Genomic DNA, 7,210 nt, shown 5'->3' on the forward strand with positions numbered 1-7,210 from the left:
TTATGTTTTTTTTTTAAATTGTCTTTGTCGTTTTTATTGTTTTTGATATTGAGCTGGTTAAAAATTACAACTGTAGATTTTCTCATGAAACACTATAGATTATTATAGTGTTTCCCTGAATGTTTTTTTTCCTTTCGTTTTTTTTATATTTGTCAAAATTATCTTTATTGAATTTTTTTTTTAATATTGAGCTGGTTGAGAATTATAGTTGTATATTTCCTCACAAAACATTATAGATTGCTGCAGTGTTTTTTTAAATGATTTTAATATTTAGCTGGTTGAAAATTTAGATTTAACTTTCCTCACATGTTTTTTTTTTCTATTTTTTTATTATTTGCTTTTTGCTTTTTGTTCTTCCAAAATTGTCATCTTCTTTTTTTCATTGTTTTTTTGTTTTTTTTTCATAATTTTTTTGTCGATTTGTTTTTTAATATTGAGCTGGTTGAGAATATAGCTTTGTAGTTTTTTCCTTTAAAATATTGTGGATGGTAACAATTTTTTTTTATATGATTTTTTTCACAAATCCACAATAATGCACAAGCATGCTACAAGCCCGCGGCATTCCGCGAGCATGTCACGCTTTTTACTAATATATTTACTTATTTATATATTATATTATTATAATTATTATATTATAATTATAATTATAAATATTATTATATTGTGTTATATTATATTGTATTATATAACTATTTTTTTCTTTTTAATTTTTTTTAATGAATTTTTTTGTTCGATTTAGTTTGTTAATGTTAAATTTTTTTTATTTAGTTATCAAATTTTCATGATACGGATCTCGGGTTTGATGGGTTAGCCTGATTTGATAAGTTATTTTTTTCATTTAATTTAGTTTGTTAAAGTTAATTTTCTTTCTATTTAATTATCAGACTTTCATATTTTCATGACACGTGTCTTGGCTTGACGGGTTAACCCAGTTAATTCTGAGTAAATCTATCATTTGTTTTTCTATTTAGTTATCAAACTTTCATGATGTGAATCCCAGGTTTTACGGGATAACCTGGTTTAAAGAGTTAACCCAATTAATTCAATTTTATTTTTCTTTTTCTTCATTATTTTTTTCGTTTATGTTGATTTTTGTTTTTAAATTAATCTATTTAATTATCATACTTTTATGACACGACTTTGTAACTAGACCTACATCCAATATTCTTGGGTCCGGTGTTACAGTCAGACTCACTTAAACTTGGGTCATGCAAGTTTAATTTTATTATTAATATTATAAATATTACTCTTAGGTCAGGCGTTGCAGCCAAACCAAAGATTGTTGGATATAGCTTTGCAGAAAAACCCAAGATTTTTAAATTTTTATTTGTTTTAATATTTTTTATGGAAAAAAAAAATGACCCGCGGCATCGCGCGCGGGTCAAGTATCTAGTAAAAATGTATAAGATGTTGGCGTCTGGTATCCCTTTCATAGGTGGCCCTTTTGCGTTTATCTCCTACGGTTCATTTGAGAAGGGTACAGGTATACTAGACAACGTCTAGTTATTGTCGTGAGATATAAGCGATGAAAATAGTGAAGACATAAACATACTTGATTTAAAAGATAAAAATAAATTTTTTTTTAAAATATATTTAAAGTTAATTTTTTATATTTTTAAAACAGAAAATAAATAACATGTGTATAGAGATAATATTTATTATTTTTATTTCTAAAATATCCTTGTTAAAAACTCCAAATTTCAAAATATCCAACTAAAACAAGTAACAATAAAAATAATTATTATAATAGTTTTACCAATTTAGGGGTCGATTAGGGGCAAAACCTAGATCAATAGTCGAGGCATGGGTCAAAAGTTGGGTTGACCCGATTCAATGTAAGAATAAAAATGGTTATGATAATAGTTTTAAAATGTTATTTGGTGGTCGATCTCGGGCAAAACTCGATTCACTAGTGAAATTGACCATTAAGCCAAGTCAACATAATAATAATAAAAAATAATTATTATCATAGTTTTAAAACTTAACTCAATAATTAACTTAGGATAAGGCCCAAGTCACATGTTAGGAGGATCAACCCGTGTTGACTTAGGTTAATATAAAATAAAAGTGGTTATTATCATAATTTTAAAATTTTGATTAAAGGATCAACCAAGGAGCAAGGCTCTAGTCACAAATCAAGTGGGTTAACTTGAGTTGACCCGGGGCAATGTAAAGATAGAAATTGTTATTATTGTAGTTTTAAAACCCTACTCGGGGGTCAACCGAGACAAGGCCCGGTCACACAATTAGGAGGTTCAACACAGGTTAACCTGAGTCAGCGTATAGATAAAAATAGTTATTATCATAGTTTTAAAACTCAACTCGGGAGTCGATCCAAGATAAGATTCAAGTCATGAGTTAGGAGGGTCAACTCGGCTGACCCAAAATTTTTAATGTTTTTTTCAAAAAAATCAACAGGAGTAGTGTTTTATCCCAAGATGAACTGAGTTTTTGACTGAGTTAGGTCGAGTCAATTCTTCCTTTATTTTTTTATACTCGAACTAATTTAGGTTTTGAATCAACCCATAAAGTCGGTCATGGTTTTATAACTAGAGTTATTATAATATTATTAATTTTAACACTTAATATAAACTAAAGTAAAAATAAAATTAAATATTGAATTTATTTTTTTAAATATATAAGTTTGATAACAATACATATTAAGGGTAAAATAGATTTTTTTATATTTTATTTTGTCTTAACTACAATAACCAAATAAGATACAATTTTTTTTTTTTTATCTTATATACCATTACCAAACACAATTTTATTTATGTCTCATTTTATGTCTTGCCTCCTCTATTCCTATTGTCTCTATCAATAATAATAAAAAAAAACTACCTTAAAAAAAAAAACTACCATAGTATTTGTATTCATCCTATCTCTAATTAAGAAAGTTATTAAAACAACAATACATAATTTCTAAATATAGTATGGAAATGACGATGCATTTATACTTTATTTAAAATAATAAAATTAGTATTTTTTTTATTAAAAAATATTTTTAATATTAGTGTATCAAAATGATCTAAAAACACCAACAAAATATTAATTTGAAATAAAAAAATAAAAAATTTTAATTTTTTTTAAAATATTTTTGAAACGAAAAAAAAAACAGTATCTATGACTGAAAATAGCCTTTACCATTAATCTTTCATTAATTGTAAGGCTTACTATAATTTCTTACCTTTAATTTATCCAGACAAGTGTTATTAGCAAATTTGTACTCTAGCATTTTATTTTTATTTTTCTTATTTTATATTATTAGATTATTTTATTTTTTATTTAAATAATTATAATAGCTTTTTTGAAAAATAAAAAAAAATAAATGAATAAAAGTTAAATTTGTGCATTCTATTGTGTGTGTGTGTGTGTTTTTTTTTTTGTAAATTTTAATCTGTCCTCTTGGGGTTTATATGTTTTCTATATTTTACCTAAAATTTTTAATTTATTTCAATTAATTAAATCCCGTATCTTTTATTTTTTGTTTCACTGTGTAAATTTCAATTTCGTCAACAGTTTATGAAAAATCTTAATATCACCGCGAATAGTGAAATGAAAAATTGAAAAAATCATCGAAGAAAGACTATTTTTTTTTTAAAAAAAAATATGATAATTTTTTCCCCACCAACATTATATAACAGTCTTTCGACAATACAAAAATAAAATTAAACTAAAAACAGATATGATAAAAAATATTTTTAATTAATAAAAGTATCAACCACCATTATCGCTATCTCTCACACACTCTTTCAGTAGTGTGTGTGTATATATATATATATATATTGTCATAACCCAATTCTGGGTTATTCCCCAAAAATCAATTTCTTTCTTCAAAATAAAAATCAAAAAAATAAAATAAAGGCTGACAACGTGGAGAGATCAGAGTGGGAAATAAAGCTGCAATTTTTAGAGGAATTTCAAGGCCTAATTGTACCCTATTATGCCCAAGAGTAGAAAAATGCAAATTCGAAGGTAAAATTAAACGATTATTGGACGAATTTGCATAAAAATTAAGTCCAATGACATAATTAAATTTTTAATGGGCCAATTTGATTTAATCATGGGCCAAATTAAATTTTAATTATGTTTAAGAATTAATTTAGGTCTAATTGAAGGATTTAATTAAGTGCAAGGACTTAATTATACTTTAAGTGGGTCAAATTAATTTTATTTGGGGCTTAATTGGTGAAAAATTAAATTTGGGAGCCTGATTTAGGCTTAATTAAGAAGATTGGAATTTTAAGAGACCAAATTTAATTTTTACCAAGTGAATTGATTGAAATTAGGGGCCAAAATTGCATTAAATCAAAGGTTTAGGGTCAATTAGGGGTTCCATTGAACTAATTTGAAAGAACGCGGACTAAATTGAAAAACGAAAAAAAAAAAAAAAAAACAAATCGGCTGGTTACTGTTCACCTTCTTCCCCGCAAAGCTGCCCGAGTGGCAGACTTCCAGGCGCATTTTCTACCTCGTTTGTTCCCCAAAGCCGACAAAGCGTGCACCACCATGTCCACCTGCAATCCCTCTATCTCGTAGAGTGGTCCGGTCGGGTCGAACAACTCGAAAACGGCTCCGTTTATTGGCCCAAAGTGGCACCCTCGGGCAGTCTGCAGCCTTGGATGGCCAAATTTGACAGTTCGAGGTGCACTCTTTGAACCAACGGCTTGGATTCCTCGAGTCGAATCAAGGGCTGAGACTTTTTCCCCGTTGAAGACAAGATTACCCTCTCTCCAGCCCTATAAATAGGAGCCAATTTCGTGCTCAAGGGGAGGAGAAAATTGAACGCAAAGTTGGCCGAAAACCAGTATTTCCTGCCCAGTTCCTGCAACCTGCCCTTTCTCTTCTTTCTCTCTCCACCGTGGCTTCAGCCACTACCACCATCATCACCTCTTCTCTTCTGTCATCTCCACCGTGAGCAGACCACCCCTTCATTCTTCTCCCAGCTGGTCTTTTCCATCAGCAGCAGCATCCCTCCTCAGCCACAGCAACAGCTCCAGCCGTGAGCTTTTCCTTCTCCTCTCTAGGACCCGTTTTCTCCTTCTTGCAGCGGCGACCAGAACCAGCAACCGGCAGCAGCAGCACCAAGCTCTCCACCAACGCTGCCACCAGCTTCAGGAAGACTACCTAGACCACCTCCAACCTCACGCCAGGCCAGTGACAGCAGCTTCTTTTCCTCCGCAAGGTTGCCTCCTGCTTTTGCTCTGCCACTGCAACGGTGAAGTTGCATGCAGAACGTGAACCTACTGTTCACGTTCTGCAATTAATATATAATATTATATTATATACTTTTTAAAACAAAAAAATCAAAAATCATTTTTTTCAAAAAAAATTGTAATTTTCTCAAATATTTTTCTGTCAAGTTTTGTTTAATATTGGGTTGTATACTTACATTGTAAGATACAAGTCCGGTATTAAAATACCCGGTTTTCTCCGAAAGAAAAAATATATAAAAAAGAAGAAAAAAAATATATTTTATTGCATACGGCCAAGTCCTAAAGAATTTTCCAAGCATGTTTTCACAAAAAATTGCATCTTTCTCACGTTTTTGAAAATAAAAAAATGGATATCATAACTAATTTATGATTATCCATTAGGGTTTGGCCAAAATATCAAAAACCTTTTTCCAATTTTTTTCTAGGATCCGAATGTAGACTTTAATATTTGTGGGGTGTAAAATTACCTGATAATGTACATCCTTGGGTATTAAAGATACAAGGTGTAAATAAAAGAAATTTTAAAATTCGGACTTTAGAATGGTTAGGATTTAATCGAATAAGGTAGAGACTCCCTCACGAGGGGAGATTTGCCTTGAACCGTAGAAAAGACCAGCGAATAGAAACTCAACCTAGAAAACAATCAAACAATAATGCAGCTTACCTTAGGTAGGGTGCACTGGGGGTGATGCGTCTTCCCCTTGCACAACCAGTCCCTTACTCAGACTCTCGCAGATCTTAGGTTCCTAGTGACCATAATACTAGGTGGCGACTCCAACGAACCAAGCAAAACACAAATAATAAAAATCGCCAGTCGATGTCGTGCGGAATTTTTCGACGTGCGACATATATCTTGAACAAAAATCGTAGGAAAAAAACAATAATATCCCATATAAATTTAAGTTTAGGGATTATGTTTTGAAAACCAGATGGCCAAATATACTGGGTAGGGCAAGAAATTGGAAAACGCACATCAGCCTTTCGGCTTTTGGATCTTGTTGTGGAACATGCAGCTACGGGCTCATAAATACTCGTGGGGTCAAGCGCGGATAAGGACATAGATTCTTTGAAATTAGAATGTGATTGTCAATGCCTTGATGATATTCCTTAATAATTTTTAATATCCCATATAAATGGAATGGTAGCTTGAATATAGGACAATTTTAACATCACATAACGTTTTGACAAATCAAAGATGCTCCGTGATGAAAACATCAAAGAAAGAAAGAGAAATGATGATGGAGATAGATCAGAATGGGGAATGTTTTGATGAAGAAAATTAAAAGAGAGAGTTAAATAAATTTTATCATATTTGTTCTAATAAACAAATATATTTTCTACTGATTTTCGTTTTCATCTTTGTTAATTTCAATTATTTAATTTTATTTCTTTACTTCTTTAATGATATTGTGATTTTTAATAATACAATTAAAATCCACACACCTGACAGAAACAAGGGAGGGAGAAATTGGAACAAAAATGAAAGATGTGGGGATAAAATGGAATAAAAATAAAAGATACAAGATCTAATTGAAACAAATCAAAGATTTTAGATGAAATTAAAATATATATTTCATTTTTTTAAGTTTTTTAATAAGACCAAATTCCGTGTTCTTTTCTCCATTCCTCGCATTAGATTATCATGTCGTGTTTAATTTTATCAAATAAACTATGGATAATAAAACTCAAATTTATAATTAATTGGTCAGCAAATTTTTTATATATTATCAAGCAATTATTTCAAGTTGTCCAATGATTTAATTGATAAAAATTCATTGATGAAATTTTAATATATGATTTAATTTTTTTTTAAACAAAACAAAACAATAACAAGTATACACTCAACTATACTCGGAAAAGGTCCATGTATTTGAACTTAGCAAATAGAAGACTCGGCAGGATTCATATAAAAGTCATATCTAGAAAATTTTCATTTGAATGCCAATTTATTCTTGGCCAATCAATTAAGTCAATGCTAAGGCCGGTCATTTTTA

This window comes from Populus alba, chromosome 4 (assembly GCF_005239225.2).
Source record: "Populus alba chromosome 4, ASM523922v2, whole genome shotgun sequence".
NCBI classification, from domain to species: Eukaryota; Viridiplantae; Streptophyta; class Magnoliopsida; order Malpighiales; family Salicaceae; genus Populus; species Populus alba.